The sequence below is a fragment of the Lissotriton vulgaris genome, unplaced genomic scaffold (assembly GCF_964263255.1).
Source record: "Lissotriton vulgaris unplaced genomic scaffold, aLisVul1.2 SCAFFOLD_1791, whole genome shotgun sequence".
In the NCBI taxonomy this organism is placed as follows: domain Eukaryota; kingdom Metazoa; phylum Chordata; class Amphibia; order Caudata; family Salamandridae; genus Lissotriton; species Lissotriton vulgaris.
The window spans coordinates 232,042-258,707 of record NW_028249959.1 but is presented as its reverse complement, the minus strand read 5'-3'; the positions used below and the strand labels follow the sequence as shown (position 1 = coordinate 258,707).

The 26,666-nt window shown below is 49.4% G+C and overlaps 1 pseudogene; it reads right to left on the bottom strand.

Annotated features, from left to right (window-relative positions):
* Nucleotides 1–2,923: 2,923 nt before the first annotated feature.
* LOC147663450 (phytanoyl-CoA dioxygenase domain-containing protein 1-like) lies at nucleotides 2,924–10,869 on the bottom strand (annotated as a pseudogene).
* Nucleotides 10,870–26,666: the final 15,797 nt, after the last annotated feature.

Below are 26,666 nucleotides of genomic sequence, written 5' to 3'. Positions count from 1 at the left end.
ATTGTTTTCATCTGCCCATAAAACAAATAGGCCACCAAAGACCGCAATGGACAGCCCAACTGCATACTTAGCTTTTGTGTATAATAATGTCAACCTGTACATCATCACAACAGATATGAACAGAAATGAACTAACTTAGTATAAAAACTGGGGACTGTGGAAATCGATAAACCTTAAGTATACATAAGCGGCGTTCATTTATGTTCGCCACAGTCACTGTTGAGAGCAGAGTGAAGATCGTAAAACATTGTCTGCATCATCTTGCGTAACAAGGGCCTCTACGTGCGCGTAAGCAACAACCATTTTAGATATCACAGCCATTTTCATTCCCTGCTAGTCACCCATGATTCACCCTGACCTCGCAATCATCTCCAGCACCCTGACTAAGCCTGAACACACGTACTAGGGTCGTAAAAACCTTGTCAGCCTGACAATGCCCCGGAGTCACTTCCCGCGCCAAACCCACTTGTCCTTTCATCCTCCATGCACAGGCAAGCCCCCTTTTATAACCTCCTTCCCTGCACCTGGCCACTCAGTCCGGTCCCAGGCCCTAAAAGAGCCCTGTGGACATTGTTTATTGCCTACACACGGCAGGGCTTGTTTCACCAACAAAGGGGCCTGACTTAATCAATAACCCAAAACCCTTAGATCTGACCGATCCCACGTGTTTTAAGATACTGTCGGAATGTCCAGCTGCGAGATAGCGATCATCTGTTACATCTAAGTGGGGGGACATTTGTTGCTGGATTTGTGTGGGAACTAGCTTGAGGCGGGGACTCCAAGGAAGTTTGACCATGCAATAAACTGACGAAAGAAATGTATAAAAGGCCATGCCACAGAGATGCAGTTAGAGCACCTCCTGACGATAGCCCCGGTGTCTGATGTGATGTGTTCTCCTCCTGGAGTAATAAACCTGTTCTTCGCTTTTCCACTTGCCAGTGCCTGCCTCGCTATTTTGATAGCTAATATTAAGGTAAATTAGAGGTGGTTGGCACCAAGCGGCATCAAAAGTCTTGGGAGTCACAGCTGCTTTTCACACAACCACTCACACACACAGTCACACATCCATAAAACACTCTGCCACTCAGCCCCCCTCCAGGGCCGATTTTGGCCCTAGGGGACCCCATCCTCCAGGGCCCAGCCTTAACTGAATGGGGATGGAGGCCACGTGGCCCCCTCTCCAGGTCAATTTCGGCATTCCCATCCAACCGAGCCCAGGCATAAATATATACATTTTTAATGGGGGCGGGGGTCTTCACGGCCCGCCTCCCTGGGCCAATTTAGGCCCCGGGGACCCCATTCCCCAGCCATAAACAAATGGGGAAGGTGGGCTGCAGGACCCTTTCCCCGGACCAATTATTGGCACGATCTCCCCATCCCCCTGGGCCTGGCCATTTCACCTGGGTGCCCTGGGCACACAGTGTGCCTAATGGGGATCGCGAGGGGTACCTCAAGGCCCCCGCGTTCCAGGCTGGCTCGTGGCTTCCTGCTGTATGAACAAGCGCTGGAGCCCCCACTTTTTTTGCCATATTTGCTATAAATTCGCAACACATTTAAAAAAAATGCTTTTTACCCTGCAGGGTCCCTCTGGATCCCCAAGACCAAGGCTTGGAGGTCAGGGTATCCCTACCCAGCCCCCTTTTCTTTTTCTTTTTTTTACTTTTTTGGGGGGACACTCGGCAGAAGCAGAGTCCCAAGATGGCTGTTAACACTTCCTGGTTGAAGTGTTGGCAGCCCCAATCAGTTATGCCGTTCTCTGCACAAGCTCGTTATTATTCGTGAATTAGCCAGCAATCGGAGATATCTAAATTTGGTTTCCTTAAATTTCTCAACAACAACTGAATGGATTTACAACAAATAATAGCAGTTCGGGCCGCAGCTCTGTCTAAAGAGTTCAGGGGAATTAGCATGGAAAACGGACCTTTGTTGACCCCTTATTTCTCAGCCCCTACTTGACCGATCTCCCTGAAACTTTCCATGCACAACAAGACTCACCGTGACCCTTCGTTGGAAAGTCTTGTGACGAGTCGTCAAACAGCGCCAAAGATACAGGCAACTTTAGTGAATCACATGTACCCAGTAGTCCAGTGCAGACGCGTTTCGGGCCTCGAGCTCTTTGTCAGAGGCATCCTGCATGAAAACTGCAACATTACCACAGGATATATCCCCTCTTTTATGTCAATCATATCATATGTATATATATAGTCACTCAATGATCGATATGTAAAAATGCGGGCTTGTTAGTGAGGCCAGTGGCGATGAGGAAGGGTGAAGATGGTCTTGGTGGGACGTCCCCTAGACTTCTAGATCGAAGTAAATTGATCTAGAGTTCCTCATGTACCGGCATGTTTCCAAATTCATGCTTAAAATGAGACCAGCCTCCTCGTTACATATTTCTCAAGCTGGAATCATCTAGATGTGTTGAAAATCAAAAGTGGTACTCTTATCCAAAATGTATTGATACATTTTTATTTTACTTTTGTAGAAAAAGAATACAAAAAGGCATTCGCACTTTTGACTGTAAATCTGTCTTCCAGCTGTATGTTTAGCTCAATAAATAAACATTAATAAAATAAAATGTACATATAGTCAGGCAGCTGAGATTCCAAAACAGGATGCAGGCGTGTGTTTTCTAATGAAAGTGCAGTGCAGTGCAAAAAGGAATTCACATTATCAATTTCTGAAAACGCAATTGTTTGTTTTACGGTAACAGTTGCAGCACCTTTTGGCCTACCATCCAAACATTATTGTAGACAATATTGAGGCTCACTGCAAGATGTTAAAAAAGAGGAAATACATATTTGAACCTATAGGGCTCCATCTGAGATCAGGAATGAACCTGCACCATGCAGCAGCATGTTACTGGCAGTTATGAACTACATGAAGAGAGGAAGGTGTCTCCTGATGATGCTCTGCAGAGGTGTCAGAAGGTCTTGGAGAAAAAGTTGGGTGCATGATCTGTAAAGTGCTGGAATTCATCTGTTCCTGCAACAAGCACGGTGGCGGGGAAGGATCGGGGGCGCTCGGGGTCCTGGAATCAGAGAGGAGAGAAGTGCATTAGAATGAGGGCATTCAGACGTGGGAGAATACAAGACCTTATCATAGAGGACCTACACTGGTGTCATGTAGAGAGGGAGAAAAGGGCATGATCAACCGAATCTCTAAAACGTGTACTCTACAACAATAACTAACCATAAACCTTCCCTCTCTTTCAAAACTGTCTAAGAACCAACGCTAGCTAAATCCCCAAACTATCTAGCATTCAAACCTGCCCCTCTTATAGAACAACCTAACTACCCAAACTATCTAAATCCTCAAACTATTGAACCTTCAAACCTGCCTCTCTTATAGAACAACCTAACTACCCAAACTAACTAAATCCCCAAACTATTAAACCTTCAAACCTGCCTCTCTTATATAACTAACAACCATAACTATCTAAATCCCCAAACTATTGAACCTTCAAACCTGCCTCTCTTACATAACTAACAACTAAAACTATCTAAATCCCCAAACACACACAGTTACGAGTAGAAATGCACGCACACAAACACACGTGCGTGGATGCACACACACAAACACATACAGTCCACACTGTCACTCTTGTCGTCTAATAATCCCACTGACACACATTCATACTCAGACAGTATGAAGGAGAGGATTGTACTCACCTCCACGGGGTAGGCTGTGGTGGGGACGTAGCGAATAACGAAGCCACATCTGCGTTTGTGGGATGTGTTGGGTTCACTGGCGTGGACTGTCAGCCCGTCGTGGATCTGACGAGAGAAATGTAGGATATGAGCCGTGCTTATCTGCCAAAAATGTAAGTGCCAGGGCCCAATGTGTTACTCACTGGTCCACTGCAGCTGGCACTGCCCGCGTCACTTTTTTACCTTTAAGTTTTGTCATTTTTTTAAAGCTATATTAAATCATTTAGTTCTCTACAAATGAAAGTTAGTTAAAAATACACACACACTGCCACCTATATGGTGGTTTCTCAGACATATGTGCCTTTGTTTACAGAAAAGCACCGGAAAACACTGGCACAAATTAAGCACTGGATATGGGACAGAGAAAAGACAGGCAGCGCCTTGAGGTGCACCTCAAGGGGAAACTGAGTACATAGTCCTGAGGCACCCCAAGAAAAGCTGTGAGTGCACAGCGCTGGTGCACCCCAGGGGGAGCTGTGAGTACACAGTGCTGGTGCACCTCCGGGGGAACTGTGAGTACACAGTGCTGGTGCACCCGGGGGAGCTGTGAGTACACAGTGCGGGTGCACCCCGGGGAGCTGTGAGTACACAGTGCTGGTGCACCCCAGGGAGAGCTGTGAGTACACAGTGCTGGTGCACCCCAGGGGGAGCTGTGAGTACACAGTGCGGGTGCATGCCCAGGGGGAGCTGTGAGTACACAGTGTGGGCGCTTCTCTATGGTAAGCTGTGAGTACACAGTGTGAGTGCACCCGGGGGAGCTGTGAGTACAGAGTACACAGAGTTGACGCACCCTCATAGAAAGCTGTGAGTACACAGGTTGGTGCACCGTCATCTGGAGCTGTGAGTCCACAGTGCTGGCGCACCCTCAAAGAAAGCTGTAAGTACAGGGAGGTACAGTACATGGGCACCCTTAAGGTGGGGTAGTGAGTACACAGTACATGGGCACCCTTAAGGTGGGGTAGTGAGTACACAGTACATGGGCACCCTTAAGGGGGGGGGGGGTATTGAGTACACAGTTCTGGGGACCTTTAAGGAGGGGGTAGTGAGTACACAGTTCTGGGGCACCTTTAAGGGGGGATGTAAGTACACAGTTCTGGGACACCTTTAAGGGGGGTTGTGAGTACACAGTAATGGAGACAAAAGGCTCATTATGGGAAGGGCGGTGCCATAAATTGATGGATGTCTTGGCCCCGGCCACGTCCCGACTGCCTCATTTATGAGTGGGGGAATCACTGGTCTGCCTGACACCCACAATGCACCGGGCTCAAGTATCATGGCTTTTCATGTTACTTCGTAACGTTGCAGTAACCCCTTGCTTGTTTGCCTGTGGGAATAACGACAACTGTGAGACATGAGTCCAGGAAACGACAGAGCGCTGTGAACTCACCGACATCTGCCCAGCCTGAAGAGGACACTCCACCGCCTTCTCTGCATCAACCAGGTGCCGCGGAATCTCCTGATTGGTGGACAGCATGTTTCCAGGGGTCATTGCTATGCGGTGCTCCAGGACACCTTGTTTGTGACTTCCTGCAGAAGAAAAGAGGGTTGGAGTAAGGGGGGCGCTAATTCCTGGCCTGGGTACTCATGCAGTCCCCGCCTCTGTCTAAAATGAGGTGTCAGCACGGGCCACACCCACAATAATTATACACACATTTACCTTTAATTATCATGCGTGGTAAAGGTATCTGCGTAGTAAAGGAAGCGTGGTAAAGGCATGCGTGGAAAAGACTGCGTGGTAAAGGCATCTGCAGGGTAAAGGCATGCATGGAAAAGACTGCGTGGTAAAGGCATTTGCGTGGTAAAGGAAGCGTGGTAAAGGCATGCATGGAAAAGACGCGTGGTAAAGTATGTTTTTCATCTAACAGAGGACTGCGGCTTCTAAATAAAGAGAGAGCCATCTCTGAACACTAGAACCCCGCGAGGACCCCGGGGATCTTTCATCCAGGCCTCCACAGCCCCCAGGAGTCTAGCCTCTGACACTAATCTGGGTGAAGATTGTAGGCTCCTACTAGAGCCCTGTCTGGCCAACCCTGTCCAATATCACTCTTTCAAGGCAGTGGTGCCCGTGTTTACAGGCAAAGACATCTCTGCCTGTAGAACCTTAAGCAGCATCCCTCTGTTAGGACCTCGTGTCCCCCCCTCCAGCTGTACAGTAAAGCATGGGTCAGGGTTTGATTGGCTTTGAAAAAAGTTGGCCCGGGCACCCTGAAAAAAGAGCCCCTTATTTGCGGATTGCGGGCAAGATTTACAAGGACTGGCGCATCCTTGCAGATTAGCAGTGATGCGCCAGTAACGATGCGATTCGCAATTCTCCTTGCGCCACCACGGATGCGTCGCATTTACAATGCAGAACACCGTGGCGCAGGGATAGACAGATGCGTGTCGCATCTGATGGTGTAAGGTCGGTGCATGGCTGGAGTCATGTCGCAGGCGCAACGCTACTCCAGCAATGTTCAGGGACCGCCCATACCTAACGTGCTGGCCCACTCCTTACGCCTGCTTGAAGCAGGCGTAAGGTTTCGTCGCAGCAGCCTCTGAAAAATGACTGTGAAATCTTGTAGATTTCACACCGTCACATTTACGAGGTTTTTTCCGACGGAACGCCCACCCTGCATACCTTAAACCTGACGCAGGTTTAATGTGGTGCAGGGCTTCACAACGTGATGCATCTCCCTAGATGCGTCAGGTTGTAAATAAGTCGCAACGTGGTGCATGGTTTACGCCGCCGCTGAGTCACAGAAGTGACGCAACAACGGCGTAAATGTGACGCAATTGACTTGTAAATCTGCACCCGTCTTTTTTTAAAACATTGCTTCAGTGTTTTAAGTGTTATAAAAAGAAGTTGGGGGATTTCTATAAGAGAGGTGTGTTTTATCTTAACTTTACTAAGATTTAAAAAATGCGATGATTGTTGCTAGGACTCTGTGTTGTTGGAATAGTTTACACTGGTGAACCACACCTGAATATAAGTGAGGCCACTTCTGCTCAGCCCCCCTGCCCCTGCTCAATCTGCATACATTAATGGGCGGGGCCAGCCGGAGACTGGGAATGATACCTCCGCCCCCTTGGTAAAAGGGGGGTAACGGAGGTCCATCTGCCTCCGCAAAGGCTGCTCAGGCCCCCACTGGGTGGAGCAGCACAGACAGCCCATATCGGCCACCACGCTGCCCAAAAAAGCGGCCCACAGCTGCAACTCAGATACCAGCCCATCGCCCATGGCCCAAGAGCCCCCTTACCAATCCGACCCTGGCACGGATCCCTCTGATCACACTGGGGCGCTCGTACATAGCAGCATGGACTTGCTCCATCCAGAGATATAGTTGTGACCCACATGGTGCTGAGGGCGCCAGGACCTGTGTGGAGCCTGCGTTCTATCTCCAGACTTTCTGTACAAAGACAACATCCCTGTGTCAGAACAGCACTTGACTCCGATAGAGAAGTAGACAATTTGTCAACACCACTGAGTCAAGGCCCAAGGGCTTCAACAATATTAGCCTGCTGCACCCCTGCTTGTCTGGACTCCGACTCATTGTGAATGAATGCACCGTCTTCCTTTCATATAACTCTCTCCCACATCCCTATGTCGCGACATTGAGGCTCCTTGGTTAACTGATGGCCTCCCCTGCTGTATAGTCTTGTCCCAGATCCCTATGTCACGACACTGGGGCTCAAGGTAAAGAGATGGCCTATCTATCTCCCATGCTGTGGAGCCCTGTCCTAGATTCTTATGTGATTACATTGGGGCTCACCAGTAGAGTATTAGCCCATCCCCCATTCTCAGCCAATCAGTGTTACAGCTCCAGGCTGTTGCGATGCATGCATTGACTATGGGAGCTTATCCATACCTGGAATAACCTGCAGGACACCATTCTCTGCGTCTACGTCATCCAGGGCAAGCCACACTGAGGCCACTGGGCCCCCCTCGAAGCCCCAATACCTGGAAGTAAAAGGAGGAGGACACTGTCAGCCAAACATCGGCAGACCCCGGGGCAAGAGGATGGCACAAGAGGGCACAGGATGGCACATGACAGGATGGCACATGAGGGCATAGAATGGCACATGAGGGCACAGGATGGCACATGAGGGCACATGATGGCACATGAGGTCACATCATAGCACATGAGGGCTCAGGATGACACATGAGGGCACAGGATGGCACATGAGGGCACAGGATGGCACATAAATGGATAGGATGGCACAGGATGGCACATGATGATACAGAATAACCCATGAGAGCACAGTATGGCACATGAGGGCACAGGATAGCACATGAGGGTACGGGATGGTACATGAGGGCACAGGATGGAACATGATGGTACAGGATAATACATGAGAGCACAGTATGGCCCATGAGGGCACAGGATGGCACACGAGGGCACATGATGGCTATTGATGACACAGGATGGCACATCAAGGCATGGATGGCACATTTTGACACATGAGGGCACAGGATGGCATATGATGGCACAGAATGGCACAAGAGGACACACAATAGCACATGAGGGCAGAGGGTGACACATGAGGGCACAGGATATTATACAAAGGGCATAGGATAACACATGGAGGGACAGGGTGGCAGATGATGGCACAGGATGGTGCATGAGGGCATAAAAAGCCACATGATGGCACACGAGGGCACAGGATGACACAGGGTGATGTGTGTCTGGTAGAGCAGCCAGCCTTATGCCGTCATGTACTGCCTAGATGAAAGATGCTGTAATCTATGCTGTGTGTGCACCCCGCACCGCCCTGTGTATTTAACACCACATGGTGCCCACCAGGTAGCCTGGTATTCAGACCTCACCAGGCTGAGGGGGCAGGAATGCCATCCTTTGGCCTTACCCTTGAAGTACAAACAGACACATCACCCCTGCTGAGCCCTCCCCTCCCCCACCCTGGAGCCAGCACCCCGCAGTCTGACTTACTTGATGTCCTGGTGCCAGGCCACGTAGGGGGCGCTGATCCCTCGGTGGGGCACGTCGGAGGCCGGGTATTTACAGATGAACCTGGAGTCCAGCAGGACCACGTGGGGCCCCAGCACGGCGGTGATGGCCTGGAGGGTGTGCGGGTGGCCACGGCAGGCGCAGGTGGGCGTTGTGCAGGCTGTACTGGGCGTGCTCCTTCCCTGCAGGGTGAGAAAGGAAAAGACACACAGATGATGGACGGAATGCAAAGCAAATCAAACATTCACCCCCAGTCAAGAGGTCTGGGTTCAATCCATCGTTCTTTTGCTCACCTTGCCACCTCATTTTAGACCCAGCCTGCAGGGGACACAAGGAGGGGGGTTAGTCTCTACACCGAGAGGCCTCTAAACGGAGGGGCTTATATATGGGAATGGTGGCACCGAGCAGCGCAGCAAAAAACATTCCTGCGCCGTCCTGCGCCACTGGAAAAGGGCAGGAACGCGCCGCATTTATCCAATACGGTGCATTGTTTTCCTTTCTCCCTGCGCTGGCGCCGTTTCTGCAGCCTAGTGTCAACGCTGGCACCCTTGCACCATGGTGCAGCACGGCCTGTGTTACAGCAGGATAGTTTTAGCGCAGTAGGGGCACCTTCCAGCATATAAACAATCCATAGAGGCATTCTCCTCTTTCTAGGTGTGCTGCAGAATGCAGCACACATGGAAAGTTAAAAACAAGTAGAAATAAAGATATTTCTCCTCTTTACAGCCACCATACACAAGACACAAGCAACATAAAGCAGATACAGCCACCATACACAAGATACAACCAACATAAATCAGATACAGCCACCAGACACAAGATACAAGCAACATAAAGCAGATACAGCAATCATACTCTTGACACAGCCACCAGACACAAGATACAAGCAACATAAAGCAGATACAGCCACCAGACACAAGATACAAGCAACATAAAGCAGATACAGCCGCCAGACACAAGCAACATAAAGCAGATACAGCCACCAGACACAAGATACAAGCAACATAAAGCAGATACAGCCACCAGACACAAGATACAAGCAACATAAAGCAGATACAGCCACCAGACACAAGATACAAGCAACATAAAGCAGATACAGCAATCATACTCTTGACACAGCCACCAGACACAAGATACAAGCAACATAAAGCAGATACAGCAATCATACTCTTGACACAGCCACCAGACACAAGATACAAGCAACATAAAGCAGATACAGCCACCAGACACAAGATACAAGCAACATAAAGCAGATACAGCCGCCAGACACAAGCAACATAAAGCAGATACAGCCACCAGACACAAGATACAAGCAACATAAAGCAGATACAGCCACCAGACACAAGATACAAGCAACATAAAGCAGATACAGCCACCAGACACAAGATACAAGCAACATAAAGCAGATACAGCAATCATACTCTTGACACAGCCACCAGACACAAGATACAAGCAACATAAAGCAGATACAGCCACCAGACACAAGATACAAGCAACATAAAGCAGATACAGCAATCACACTCTTGACACAGCCACCAGACACAAGATACAAGCAACATAAAGCAGATAAAGCCACCAGACACAAGATACAAGCAACATAAAGCAGATACAGCCACCATACACAAGATACAACCAACATAAATCAGATACATCCACCAGACACAAGATACAAGCAACATAAAGCAGATACAGCAATCATACTCTTGATACAGCCACCAGACACAAGATACAACCAAATAAAGATATTTCTCCTCGTTAGGCCTCACCTTGGGAGCCATAATTTTTTAACACATTCCTAGATTTACAAGACCTTGTAAATCTGCGTCAAAAACGATGAGTTGCGACACCCACGCAACGCCCATGGAACGCCTTCCGGGCACAGTGTAACGCAACGCAGTGATTTGCGCTGCGTTGCCTTTCTCCATATTTGTGAAGCCGCTCAGGGCCACGCAGAGTGGCTTTGCGGAGCTTCATGAATTTGGCTTGGGGCTTTGCCTCGTGCATGTACCACTTAGCATGGTGCAAGCATGACGCAAGGCCCTCATAAATAAGCCCCGAGAGATAAGGCTGCCCTCCCTGCACCTACCAAACTCCTGCTCCAGCTCCTCGAAGGCCCTCCTGGCGCCCTCCAGCTCCTCCGGGTCCAGCACTGGCACCGCCGTCAGGAAGCCTCGGGCGTCATAAAGGGTCTTCATGTGCTGAGGGTCCGCCTCCATGATGAGGGCGAGGACTCGGACCCCGCTTCTTGTGCAAGGGATGGGGTCTGCCGCCGGGCTTCTGAGAGCTGAGCCCCAGATGTGGATATGTTCCTCTGGGACCGGACTCCAGATGCTGCCCTTCACCTCCAGAGGTGCTGATTCTCCAGGCGTTTTCTTCTGGCTCCCAAGACGCAGGTGCTCCAGATGTGGCCCTGTGGCTCCCCAGGTGCTGGAGATTCTGTGCCCTGGTATTCAAGAGCTCCAGATGTGAGTGTTTCCTCCTGCCCCTTGCAGTGCTGGAGCTCCAGGTGTTGCTGGGGGTCACTGCCGCTGCTGTCCACCCTCCTCTGCCTCGGCATCTTATGTAGGGCCGCTCAGACCCGCCCCCGCCCAGAGGCAGCACTCCCATGACGTCACCCCAGCCGGGGGCTGCTTTCGGTTTTTCCCATTAATCCCAGCTCATGACCCCAGGCTGCCTGGCATTGTGTAATCCTGGGCATGTCCGCAGCGGAGTCAGGGGTGAGGCACTGCAGACGCCAGCTCGGACGTTTCCTGGTGGTCCAAGGGGGCTGCCACAATGGGGTTCACGCGGGAGTCTTACAGTGATACCCCCAAATTATGGGACTTTGAAGTATGTATGAATAAAGAAACATTCCTTATTTACACTCAAGCCAGTATCGGGGTGTTACCGGTCCGAGGGGCTCCCGAGAGCAAAAGACGGGTCTAGGCCAGACCTGAAAAGAACAGGTCAGTAAAAGCAGCAGTGAAAGGCCGGAAAGTATCTGACCTCACGGGAACTGACGTCAATTCTTCTCCAGATAAGGATGTGAAGTCACAAACGCTTTGCCACAACGACGTCACAAGAGGTGAAGCCATGACGTTAAAGGGGTATGCTGACCCCAGCATAAGTGCAGCGCCCACACCCCAAATACAGACACCAGACACAGACACCACGGCTGACAGGCCAGATACAGACATCACACACACGAGGCAGAGCCTCACAGGTGGGATACACGCGTCAAAGGCTAAGTACGTGTATGCACAGAATGGATTCTTCATATGAAGGATGCTGCCTTTATACATGGCAGCCATCACACCGAAAAACAGCCATAATACACCAAGCATATCCGGATACACCATGGTGCAGCCCTCTGACGTATGAAGCAGGCCTCATATGCCAAATACAGCCACCAAACACAATATACAAGCAACATAAAGCAGATACAGCCACCAGACACAAGATACAAGCAACATAAATCAGATACAGCCACCAGACACAAGATACAAGCAACATAAAGCAGATACAGCCACCAGACACAAGATACAAGCAACATAAATCAGATACAGCCACCAGACACAAGATACAACAACATAAATCAGATACTGCCACCAGACACAAGATACAAGCAACATAAATCAGATACAGCCACCAGACACAAGATACAAGCAACAAAAATCAGACACAGCCACCAGACACAAGATACAAGCAACATAAAGCAGATACAGCCACCAGACACAAGATCCAAGCAACATGAATCAGATACAGCCACCAGACACAAGATACAAGCAACATAAATCAGATACAGCCACCAGACACAAGATACAACAACATAAATCAGATACTGCCACCAGACACAAGATACAAGCAACATAAATCAGATACAGCCACCAGACACAAGATACAAGCAACATAAAGCAGATACAGCCACCAGACACAAGATACAAGCAACATAAAGCAGATACAGCCACCAGACACAAGATACAAGCAACATAAAGCAGATACAGCAATCATACTCTTGACACAGCCACCAGACACAAGATACAAGCAACATAAAGCAGATACAGCCACCAGACACAAGATACAAGCAACATAAAGCAGATACAGCAATCACACTCTTGACACAGCCACCAGACACAAGATACAAGCAACATAAAGCAGATAAAGCCACCAGACACAAGATACAAGCAACATAAAGCAGATACAGCCACCATACACAAGATACAACCAACATAAATCAGATACATCCACCAGACACAAGATACAAGCAACATAAAGCAGATACAGCAATCATACTCTTGATACAGCCACCAGACACAAGATACAACCAAATAAAGATATTTCTCCTCGTTAGGCCTCACCTTGGGAGCCATAATTTTTTAACAAATTCCTAGATTTACAAGACCTTGTAAATCTGCGTCAAAAACGATGAGTTGCGACACCCACGCAACGCCCATGGAACGCCTTCCGGGCACAGTGTAACGCAACGCAGTGATTTGCGCTGCGTTGCCTTTCTCCATATTTGTGAAGCCGTGCAGGGCCACGCAGAGTGGCTTTGCGGAGCTTCATGAATTTGGCTTGGGGCTTTGCCTCGTGCATGTACCACTTAGCATGGTGCAAGCATGACGCAAGGCCCTCATAAATAAGCCCCGAGAGATAAGGCTGCCCTCCCTGCACCTACCAAACTCCTGCTCCAGCTCCTCGAAGGCCCTCCTGGCGCCCTCCAGCTCCTCCGGGTCCAGCACTGGCACCGCCGTCAGGAAGCCCCGGGCATCATAAAGGGTCTTCATGTGCTGAGGGTCCGCCTCCATGATGAGGTCGAGGATTCGGACCCCGCTTCTTGTGCAAGGGATGGGGTCTGCCGCCGGGCTCCTGAGAGCTGAGCCCCAGATGTGGATATGTTCCTCTGGGACCGGACTCCAGATGTTGCCCTTCACCTCCAGAGGTGCTGATTCTCCAGGCGTTTTCTTCTGGCTCCCAAGACGCAGGTGCTCCAGATGTGGCCCTGTGGCTCCCCAGGTGCTGGAGATTCTGTGCCCTGGTATTCAAGAGCTCCAGATGTGAGTGTTTCCTCCTGCCCCTTGCAGTGCTGGAGCTCCAGGTGTTGCTGGGGGTCACTGCCGCTGCTGTCCACCCTGCCTGATTCTTGTCTTCTCCTGTCAGATACCTTCTGACAGTGGTGAGTTTTTGGATACCGAGGCAATAGCCTCATTACTCCATATTCGTTTGGAATTTTGTAGTCGCTGTTTAGGTTGTCTTATTGGTGTGTGACGCTTTGTCACAGTTGAGGTTGCATCACATGGTCAGCTCAGTGATGGGCCGCGGGTAGCGGTCAGTAGTGTTTGCAGAATTGTCAGCATGTTTCCTTCGAGAGTCTCGTCTTTGTCCGTGTAGATCCTTCTGTTAGTGTTGAGGTTTGGGTGCCTGCCGCGGCTATGATGCCAGCCGGCAGTGAGCGGGTTTTAGGTGCTTGCCGAGGCTATTATGCCATCAGGGCAGCGGTGAGTTTTGCGTATCTGCCGGCGTTTGCCTTCAGGCAGTAATGAGTTTTTGGATGCTGCGTTGCTGTTTCAGGTTCGCAGGGTTAGCGCTTCAATGGGACGCGGGTAGCGGTCAAATGGGTTTGTAGAGATATCTGCAGTCAAATGGGTTTGTAGAGATATCTGCACATGCTGTCCACCCTCCTCTGCCTCGGCATCTTATGTAGGGCCGCTCAGACCCGCCCCCGCCCAGAGGCAGCACTCCCATGACGTCACCCCAGCCGGGGGCTGCTTTCGGTTTTTCCCATTAATCCCAGCTCATGACCCCAGGCTGCCTGGCATTGTGTAATTCTGGGCATGTCCGCAGCGGAGTCAGGGGTGAGGCACTGCAGACGCCAGCTCGGACGTTTCCTGGTGGTCCAAGGGGGCTGCCACAATGGGGTTCACGCGGGAGTCGTACAGTGATACCCCCAAATTATGGGACTTTGAAGTATGTATGAATAAAGAAACATTCCTTATTTACACTCAAGCCAGTATCGGGGTGTTACCGGTCCGAGGGGCTCCCGAGAGCAAAAGACGGGTCTAGGCCAGACCTGAAAAGAACAGGTCAGTAAAAGCAGCAGTGAAAGGCCGGAAAGTATCTGACCTCACGGGAACTGACGTCAATTCTTCTCCAGATAAGGATGTGAAGTCACAAACGCTTTGCCACAACGACGTCACAAGAGGTGAAGCCATGACGTTAAAGGGGTATGCTGACCCCAGCATAAGTGCAGCGCCCACACCCCAAATACAGACACCAGACACAGACACCACGGCTGACAGGCCAGATACAGACATCACACACACGAGGCAGAGCCTCACACGTGGGATACACGCGTCAAAGGCTAAGTACGTGTATGCACAGAATGGATTCTTCATATGAAGGATGCTGCCTTTATACATGGAATCCAGGCATCACACCGAAAAACAGCCATAATACACCAAGCATATCCGGATACACCATGGTGCAGCCCTCTGACGTATGAAGCAGGCCTCATATGCCAAATACAGCCACCAAACACAATATACAAGCAACATAAATCAGATGCAGCCACCAGACACAAGATACAAGCAACATAAATCAGATACAGCCACCAGACACAAGATACAAGCAACATAAAGCAGATACAGCCACCAGACACAAGAAACAAGCAACATAAATCAGATACAGCCACCAGACACAAGATACAACAACATAAATCAGATACTGCCACCAGACACAAGATACAAGCAACATAAATCAGATACAGCCACCAGACACAAGATACAAGCAACAAAAATCAGACACAGCCACCAGACACAAGATACAAGCAACATAAAGCAGATACAGCCACCAGACACAAGATCCAAGCAACATGAATCAGATACAGCCACCAGACACAAGATACAAGCAACATAAATCAGATACAGCCACCAGACACAAGATACAACAACATAAATCAGATACTGCCACCAGACACAAGATACAAGCAACATAAATCAGATACAGCCACCAGACACAAGATACAAGCAACATAAATCAGATACAGCCACCAGACACAAGATACAACAACATAAATCAGATACTGCCACCAGACACAAGATACAAGCAACATACATCAGATACAGCAATTCTGGGGATACACGAAAGTAGGTTGCTTGGAGGCGCAGAGGGAACCTCGTGCACATGAGGTGTGAGACACGTGGAAAGTGTTGTGTGGAGTGACCAGTCATTACATCTAGGCGCCTGACCTTGTTTGTTGCAGTTTGATATAGCGGGAACTCGACACAAGATATTGGAGCCTTTTACATGAGCACCAGATACCTTACCGGAGGACGCATTCATTTTTGGTAGGCACAGTGAGGTTCAGTGATTTGCCCAGAATCACAGGATGCCGAGCCAACGCCGAGACTCGAGCCTGATTCCCCAGCTCCCGTAGTCGGCAACTGTGGCCGTTACGCCTCATCCTTGTCATAAATACACAAATTCCAAGAACAGGAACACAGCGTCCATCAAGTAACCCGTTAACCGATGGATGAACACGAGACACGCATCTCCCCAGCCAGTGGGGGCTGTAAACTTGACCCCAGTGCCAGTAAGGCCTGGCCCAGGGGAAGGGCAGAGTCGAGGCATCCATTGCTCGAGACAGTTCTGCTGTGAACCGCCAGGGGGCACTCGCCACTGTCCGGGTTCAAGGCTGGGTGTTGTTTCCTGCTGTTAATGTCCATTGTGATAACAACAGAGTGAAACAATTAGCCACCTCTGCCTGCTATTAACAGGGGAGGGGTCCCCCCAGAATAGAGCCCCGGGGTGCACTGGCCACAGTGGCGAGTGGGACTTCCCCGTGGCTGCTGCAGTGTGGGGGGTTTACACCTGCAGGGAAGTGACACTTCCTCTCTGGGGTACAGTGGAAACCCCCCAGGCTGCCTTGGGGCGTATTCCCTCCAAACTTGTTTAAGAAAGGTTCTCACTCCACAACCCAAACCCCCTGCAGAGGGCGCTTCTTGCTTTTTATTGGTGTAACATGGATCTGGTATAACACGCTATTGATGCCGTGACGTCAGTCCCGAAGAGGCTGATCTGGGTGATCGATCGAGTGGCTATGAACGGCGACCCCCGCTTTCTTTTTAAGGAAATGTTTCAGATGAAAGGCGAGCAAAATGCTGCTGCTGGGCGGGGGGTTACTGTTACGACTCTATACCATAAGCCAGTAGAAATCGGAAAGGGACTGCTGTTGCCATGATAAAACAAGCATTGAAAATGCAATAGGGAGAGCATATGGCCTTATGGCTAAAGCTGCCGACGTTGGAGCTGGGGAACTGGGTTTGAGCCTCGGCGGCGGCATCCCGTGATTCTGGGTAAATCATTGAGTCTACCCGTGCCTGCCAAAAACAAGATGGCCGTCTAAAAGTGAAAGCGGGCATAGTGCGCTGCAAAAACAAAACAAGCTGTGGCCAGGGTTTAAGTGGGCCGGGTCTGATTGGTACTGAGCACCGGCAGTTTTTAGGTCTCGCTGAGCCAATGCGCTTGTGCATTGCTGGCGGGATTATAGTAAGGGGAAAAGTAAAGTCTACCAAAGACCAGTGGCGTCACTAGGGGGGTGCGGGGGGGTGCGGACCGCACCGGGTGACACCATCAGTGTCCATCACATGGGGTGACACCATTACGCTGCAGCCTCACCTCACCGAGTCGGCTCTGCTTTCCTTTATAATAAACCCTGAGCCTAATGAAACGTTGTGCCCAGGGCACGAGTCGGGGTACCACGCGGGTGGACGGCATCCCCCCACTTATTTCCGAGGGTTTTTCAGGGTGGACGCCGTCCACCCTGCTACATCAAAACCGCGTCCACCATTAAATAAAATGCGGGAGCGCGGCGCGCACACATTAAATAAAGCATTTCCGGGTGGGCGAGTGGCTGGCTGAATCCGGACGTTACCAGGCACCCCCAGCAGCACTGTAGAGGCACAGCGGGATGGCAACCCTCACACCTCCAGCCCTTGATGAGCTGTTAAGAGGTGCTTGAAGGTGAATGAGAGGGAGGGGCTGCAGGTTCAGGAGCAGGAGGCATCCATTCACACGCAAACAGCCCTGAATGCGTCTTGTATCTGCTATTTAGAGGGGGGCTCATACATTCCATTTCTACCCAGGGCCCCAAACATCCTAGACTCGGCCAGATTACACCCCTGATTACACCGAGGCAGCACCTGCTTCTCTTCACCGAGCTTAATTACTGTCACTAGTTTGTAAGGAAACCTCGGTTCTTCAAACATGCATAATGTAATACAATAAAGAAATGGCACAATCGCACCCACACTGATTAACAAAGTATGGAGGACAATCAGTTCAATCAGTTCTCTCAGAGTATCTCCTGTAAGTCAGTGGGGGATGGCATTTTGGACAGAGAGCCTGTCTTCTCGTTGTCTTGTGCAGGAGGGGGCGAGAAGCCCAAGATGATACTAGAATACTGCATGCCCACCCCTGTGCCCACCCTGGTGGATCACGTTCCCTCTCCTGTGATGACTCCTGCTCCTGACCCCCCATGTTGTGGCTCCAGCCCACCCCCGCCTGTGATGGCTCTTTTCCTCCCTGTGGTGGATCCTGTCTCCACCCTGGGTGGCTTCTGTCCCAGTCCTGGAACGGCCCCTGCAGTGAGGGTGAAGTTCTTGATGGGCCTCTTCTCAAAAGGGCTCAGCTCAAAATTAATATGGAAAGGTGGGCGTGTAAGTACGTGAAGGGATGTGTGAATGGCTGGATGAATTAGTGAAAGGGTGAATGGATGAATGAAAGATTGAATAAATGGATAATGAGAGAGGATAGATGGATTGATGAGTGAGGGGAAGGATGGAGAGAAAATGTAAATAGCTGGATGTATGGGTGGAAGGGTAGCTGGATGATTGAAGAGGGGAAAGATGGATGAGGGGAAGGATGAGGGATGGAGGGGAAGGATGGATGGATGAGGGGAAGGATAAATGGATGAGGGGAAGGATGGATGGATGGAGGGGAAGGATGGATGGATGAAGGGCAGGATAAATGGATGGGTGAGGGGAAGGATGGATGAAAGGAAGGATGGATGAGGGGAAGGATGAAGGATGGATGGATGAAGGGCAGGATAAATGGATGGGATGGATGGATGGGTGAGGGGAAGGATGATGGATGAGGAGAAGGATGGATGGATGGATGGATGGATGGAGGGGAAGGATGGATGAGGGGCAGGATAAATGGATGGGATGGATGGATGGGTGAGGGGAAGGATGGATGAAAGGAAGGATGGATGAGGGGGAAGGATGGATGGATGATGGGAAAGGATGGATGATGAGGGGAAGGGTGGATGGATGGATGATGAGGGGATAGATGGATGGATGATGATGAGGGGAAAGGTGGATGGATGGATGATGAGGGGAAAGGATGGATGGGTGATGAGGGAAAAGGATGGATGGATGATGAGGGGAAGGATGGATGGATGATGAGGGGAAAGATGGATGGATGGATGGATGGATGGATGATGAGGGAAAAGGATGGATGGATGATGAGGGGAAGGATGGATGGATTATTAGGGAAAAGGATGGATGGATGATGAGGGAAAAGGATGGACGGATGATGAGGGGAAGGATGGCTAGATGATGAGGGGATGGATGGATGATGAGGGGAAGGACAGATGGATGAATGGATGATGGGTGGGTGAAAGGATGGATGGAGAGTGGGTGAAGGGATGGATGATGGGTGGGTAAAAGGATGGATGGATGGAGAGTGGGTGAAGGGATGGATGGATGGATAAGTGGGTGGGTGAAAGGATGGATGGATGGATGGATGGACGATGAGTGGGTGGGTGAAAGGATGGATGGATGGATGATGATGGGTGGGTGAAAGGATGGATGGATGAGTGGGTGGGTGGATGGCGGGTGGGTGAAAGGATGGATCAGTGGATTGGATGGTGGGTGGGTGAAAGGATGGATGAGTGGGTGGGTGGATGGTGGGTGGATGATGGGGGGTAGGTGGATGAGTGAAATGATGGATGGATTGATGGATTGATAAGTGCAAGGGTGAATGAATGGGCATATGAGTGAAAGGGTGGGTGTAAGGATGGATGAGTGAGTGAAAGGGAGGGTAGATGGACAAAAGGATGAATAGATGTGTGAAGGAGTGAAATGATAGATGGATGAGTAAAAGGGGCAATGGATGGATTCATGAGTGGATGAGTAGATGGATGGATGGGTGGGTGGATGGATGGAAGGAAGGCTAAGTGAAAGGGTCGATGGAGAGAGAAAGGGAAGATGGATGGATGACTAAAAGAGTGGATGGGTGGAAGGATTAGTAAGTGAAAGGATGGCTGGATTTGAGGTTCCGTGACAATTGTAAGTGGAGTTTTTAACTCGCACGAATATGGTCGAGTCTAGTATCTATGAACCGCAAATGACGAGTTTTGTAAGTGTGCGCAGTTTCGCTGTGCTAACTTAAACCGTTCGTTTGTTATGTGGGTTTGTCATCTGTACCCACGGGTTCCATCTTAGATACGACATCCATTTTGTCTCTTGCCCTCAAGTAGCCAGCGAACGGACGCTGTCCGCTTCGCGACCCTGGGACTCCCAAGATATTTGCGGAAGACACATGTTCTTTGTAAGTGTCTTTATGACGAGGGGGATGCTACTGTAAGGCAGATGGCGCCGCTCGAGGCTCATCTTGCCGCACGGGCTTATTGTCTCAGTCGTGCATCTCATTAGGCACGTCCCTTTGATGCCTGTATCTCGTGCTTCTCGACACTCCCCTTTTACACCCTTTCCGATCTCCCTACTGTCTCCGTCTTCCTCTGCACCTGTCTTCGTTCCTATTTCGATCTACTTTACTGCTGATTGGAATTTGCTAATGGTGGGAAGATGGGTTTTTACAGTTGGGAACCGCCAAATGTTTCCGCACTTATGTTCCGGATCTTGTGTGTTTCAAAGTGATCTAAGCGACCCCTCTGAGAGCGACTTGTGGGAACCAGGTTGTAAACTATTGTGTATCATGTTATCCTATGGGTAAAAACTGTATAAAAGGAGCGATCCACAAATACAATTTGAAGCAGTCTCCCCGAACTACACTCGATGTACTTCTTGTGACTTCTGTGTTCCCTGCAGTAAATAAACCTTGACTCTTTGACGCCGAAGGAAGTGTCCCGTGTCTCTGTGACTTGTACGCCGGAGCAGGTTACCCACGAAGGTTTCAGGTGTTGTGCCCTGGCACCGCTGGGTCCAAAGAACCCAGTCCTTCAGTTGGCGCCCAACGTGGGGCTGCATCAGTGGTACCGGTCCAAGCCCGACGATCGTGAGGAACTTCGTGTGAAATCTCCGAGGGAAGGTGCACCCCGCTTCATCGATCCTGTTGTCGAAATAAGTGGCCCGAAGACTTTTCCCGCGAAGATTCCCGCCTCCTAACGGCTGCGACGGACTGCTGCCCTGACTGTAGACCTGTTTTGGCGCCTGGCGTAGACCTTGGTATAGCGAGACGATTGACGGGCCTTCCTGAGGACGCCATTGATCTTTGAGTTAAGTATTTGTGGGTCGCTCCCAGAGTTCTTGGTTGTAGACACTTTAGCGAGTGTCTTTGTTGTAAACACTTTAGCGAGTGTTTTTGTTGTAGACACTTTAGCGGGTGTCTTTGTTGTACACGCTGTGTGAGTGTTTTTGTCGGTGACACTTTGCTAGCGTACTTTGTTGTTGTTGTATTTGTTTGACGACTGCAGCCGCCAAAGACCGAGGGTTTAGTTCTTTGCTGGGACTTGGTAAATCCCGAAATCCCGTAACCCTTGAAGTTTGTGAAACTCGGCTAGTGTGCAAGATGCCTGGTCGCAGTACTTTGTTCAGTTGCTTTAGACCTTGTGGTGCGGATTCCCTGCTGGAGGACTCGTGTCCGATACCTCCGGTTGGAACTCCTACATATGACTTATATAGCAAACATGGGCTAGGCCCGATTGCTTTTAACGATTATTGGATCAAATATACAAAGAAAGACGGCGATCTTCGTTGGCCACCTCACGGTAGCTTCGAAGCGTCGATCTTAGATAATTTGGAAATAAAGTTGTTCGAACATAAATCAAGGCCGGCCATGTTTGATGCCTTTCGGTTCTGGCGCAAAGAAGCCCGACAGAAAGAGATCAGACAAAATAAACGTAGTCAGCGAGATACTGTTGCTACTATAGTGAAGAAAGCTGAGCAGTTTCAGCGTGATAAGGAGGATAAGGATAAGGAAGTGTTTGAGAGATTACAGCGTATGTCCATAGACAAATGCTATCCTGTTTTGCCTACGGAGTCGGATAAGAAGGAAGAGGCAGTTGAGGATTCTTTAATGTCCTATCTTATGAAGTCGCCACCTCCGTACGTACAGGGTACCGCAGCTCCTGTGGTCCCTGCCGTACCTGTTCTTCCACCTGTTATTCCTCCACCAGTTCCTCAACCTGCACCTGCTCTTCCGACTGTTCCTGCTCTTTTGCCTATTTCTATTCCTACTGCTCCTCCGCTTCCACATACTCCTGTTCCCGCTACTGCTCACGCTACTGCTCCTGTGTTGTTAACCCCTGTTGCTGCTAACGTCTCTACTCCTTCTCTTGTTAGTCCTGTGTCTTACTCTTCTCCCTCTACTCGTAATCGTGATTCTCCCCTTGCGACAAACTTCTTTCAGTCGCTCGGACCTGTTTTTGGGTCTGCAGGTTCTGATGGTCCACAGAGACGTAGCCAGCTTCCTGGTAATAGAGAACGTGTTGCGCTATACAATATGGCGATGGGTTGGATGATAAACCCTGTTAGAAATCCACCTCGTGTTGTCCTCGAAACGTTTGATCAATTCAACATACCTACTCAGAGATATGTGTTTGATGAAATGTGCAAGTTCTTACATGATCAGATAGCGGCCCATGCGCCTGACGAGGTGCTGACCGCCCTGTCTGAACTCCGGCTTCAGTTCGCAACTGGACTGATAGTCGACACTAATGTCCGACGTGCTATTGAGCGGTTGCTATCTCTTCGTCCCGCTCCTATTCCTCATGCATTGTTCGTTGAGGACATTGAACAACGAGATGGGTCTGGCCAATATCCTATGCGTGAAGTTCCGCCAGTTTGGGTACCCGCTGATAATACTAATGCTAATGCTCCAATACCAGCACATTTCCAGAGAGTGTGGATACACCTCCCTTGGAAACGATCGGAAGTGCTTCAGGTGAAACAAACTTTGCCTGATCCTCGCAAAAATCCTGCGGGGTATTACAAAGAATTATCGCAGCTCGTAGACGCTACGATAATGAATCTGGCCGATATCGACATGTTGTTTGGCAATGTCGTACCGCAACCGGTATGGGCCAAGATTCGTCACCAAGATCACGCGAATGAATTAGGTGGTGATTGGGCTGCCATTACAGCGGCAGACGCTGGACAAGTGGCTGCTACTAAACCCGATCAGTTGATTGAACTTCTTCCCCAGCGAATCATTACATTAATGAAAACGCTTATGCCAGCTATGAGGGTAAATTGGGACAAGTTGTCAGCCTGTAAGCAGAAGAAAGATGAGAGTGTTTCAGACTTCTTTACGAGGTTCGAGGAAACATTCGTCGATCATAGTGGGCAGGATATGGGTACTGAGGGTGGACAGAGGTTGTTTGTGGATAAATTCGTATCGAACTTATTGCCCGACTTGAGCCATAAATTGAAAAATTCAGAAAGTTCATGGGCCGTTTCTACCTCAGCTCAGATATTGGCTACGGCACAATATTACGAAAATAGAGAAAAAGAGGAAAATGACCGTGCCGATAAAAAGACGAAAGAGCTGAAAACTAAAGTGTTGTTACAACAAGCATATCCGCCGCGTTCTAATCAGAATGCGCCTCAGCAGAATAGATCGCAGTCGCAATCGAATCGATCGCAGCCGCGTAATGATTCATCTTTTCAGAGATCTTCGTTGGGGTACAATCAATGTGCTTATTGTAGACAGGAGGGACACATTAAATTCAATTGTCCTGCTTTAAATGACCGTAGTGGTGGTAATTCGTCTAGAGGAGGTCGTGGTGGTGCACAGCACGCATCACGTGGTAGAGGTCGTGGTGCTCAGAATGATCGCTCTGACCATTCATCAAATTCTAATAACTGTTTCGATCAACGTGGATCATCGCAAGGACGATCTGCGCAGTACAATGTAGACGATTATTACGTCGATCAGGGAACTGACGATAGTAATTACTAGGACAGCCAAAGACAAGGAGAGGGAGTGGTATCAGTTCCGGTTGATCAGAGAGGGCCTTACGTCGCAGTTGCTACATCGGGCGTCGTTGAGCCTTTTCTGTTGGACACTGGTGCAGCGAAAAGTTCTATCATGCATTCGAAACTCCCTGGCGCACCTTTGTCTGGCTTAACAAATGTTTCCGTTGGATTCTCTGGCGCCCCCGTTAGCAATCCAGTTTCGCGCCCTTTGCCCCTTAAAATTGGGCCACGTGAGCTCGAAGCTCCATTGATTTTGTCTACTGGTTGTGGCGAAAATCTTTTGGGTCTGGATTTGCTTAAACGCTTGTATGCGACTTTGTATTGTTCTCCTGCGGGTGTAAAGCTTACGTTAGGAGAGAGGGTAGTCTCTCCCATGTACTTGTCCCTCGATAAGCTTCCACCGGAATTGAGTTCTCTTCCTGCATCTTTGTGGGCGACGGGTCCAAATGACGTGGGCCTACTCGATGTCTCCCCTTATGTTGTTCAGTTGAAATCGAATGTGCGATTGCCACGTATTCCCCAATATCGTATCTCCCTTGATGGTGAACGAGCTTTGTTAGCGATCATCTATGATTTGATCGAGAAAGATGTCATTGAAGAAACTCGGGGAAACGTGTGCAATAGTCCTGTACTGCCCATTCTTAAACGTACTGATCCTACCAAACCGCCTGTTTATCGTTTTGTTATCGATTTACGGGAGGTGAATAAAATTGTGGTTCCTCAATTCCCTGTTGTGCCTGACATTACGGCGCTACTGACTCTGATTCCAGCTACAGCTTCATGGTTTTCGGTGATTGATTTGAAAAATGCGTTTTTCAGCATCCCGATTGCCGAAGAGAGCAGGGACCTTTTCGGTTTCTCTCTTGGTGGACGTAGCTTCCGGTTCAAACGCGCTCCTCAGGGCTACTGTGAAAGTCCATCGATTTACAGTCAAGCTTTGAAGGGTCAACTAGATGCGTTTAGGTTGCCGGTTGGTGCGGCTTTGATCCAATACGTCGACGACTTATTGGTGGCTGCTGATACTCAGGACATTTGCAAAATTGCTACAGTGTCGTTGCTGCAACATCTCTGTGAGTTAAATCACAAGGTGTCACCTTCTAAACTCCAATATTGTTGTCAAGAAGTAACCTACCTAGGTCACTTATTGTCAAAGGAGGGAAGGAGATTGACCCCAGAGAGAATTGCAGCGATTGCGCGCATGGCTGTGCCACAAACCCAAAGAGATGTGCGTGCCTTTCTAGGTATCACATCGTACTGCAGGCAGTGGATTCCTAATTTTTCATTGCTAGCGAAACCATTGGTGGCTCTTACGTGCAAGGATGTTTCGACTCCTTTACCATGGACGGAAGAATGTCAGAAAAGTTTTTCTGAATTACGTGATTCATTGTGTTCGGCTCCTGTGTTAGGTACCCCTGATTACAGTAAACCGTTCACGTTATATGTTCACGAGAGGGAAGGTTGTGCTTTAAGCGTCTTAACGCAACCTTTTGGTGGTAAGCAACGTCCATGTGCATATTTTTCCTCGACCTTAGACCCAGTAGCTAGAGCATTGCCGAGTTGTTTGAGAGCAACTGCGGCAGCTGCGGTCTCCATCCGACAATCAGCAGGATTGGTCATGGATAATATGCTTACGGTGATGGTTCCGCATGCAGTCGATACTCTTTTGAACCGTACGAAAACTCAGCACTTGACGAGTGCGAGGTTATCTGGGTACGAATTGACGCTCTTGGCAAGCCACATTCAGATAAAACGTTGTAATGTCCTAAATCCGGCAACTTTGTTACCAATTAGTGCAGAGTCAGATGCAGTAACAGAACATGACTGTTACTTGCGGACAGAGGAGGAAACAAAAGGTCGTGTGGACCTTAAAAACACCCCATTGGAAGACCCGGATGGCATCTTGTATGTGGATGGGTCATGTTTTAAATTGCCGAATGGTGATGTGACTACTGCTTATGCTGTGGTGACATTGAATACTGTTGTTGAGACTGCGAGATTGAATCAGAATTCTGCCCAAGCTGCAGAGCTGATCGCTCTTACTAGAGCATGTGTATTAGCAGAAGGTAAACGTGTGAATGTGTACACCGATAGTCAGTATGCTTTCGGTGTAGCGCATAGTTTCGGACGATTGTGGCGAGAACGTGGTTTCTTGACGTCACATGGCACGAAAATACAGCATGGCCAGCTTGTGAACGATCTTTTGGATGCATTGACTTTGCCTGCTCAAGTTGCAATTGTTAAATGTAGTGCGCATCGTAAAGTGACGGATGATGTTGGTCGTGGTAATGCGTTTGCAGATGAGATTGCTAAGGAGACTGCCCGGAACCTTAGCACTCGAATGTATGTGACGAATTCGGTTAGGTGGCCTACAGAATCAAGTATGTGTGAGAATACTATAGAGAGTGTGAAAGCAATTCAGAATGAGGCCACCGACACTGAAAAGATGAAGTGGAAAGAAAGTACGGGAAGGTTGGATGTGAATGGTTGCTGGATTGATTTGTCAGATCAGAAAAGATGGATGTTGCCTGATGCGTATGTACTGGCCGTTGTGCAAATGGCACATGGGTTAGCACATATTAGCGCGAAAGGTATTTGCAAGTTGTTGGCTGATGTGTGGAAGAATGATGGAATTACTAAGTGTGCTGAACGTTTGGTGAAGAATTGTATGGTGTGTATAATGTACAATCCTGGCAAAGGAACCCCAACTCCCCCTGGCAGTTTTGCTCCTCCTTCGTATCCCTTTGAGGTGATCCAATTGGACTTCATCCATATGGAGCGATGCAATAACCTGAAATACGTTTTGGTTGTGGTTTGCG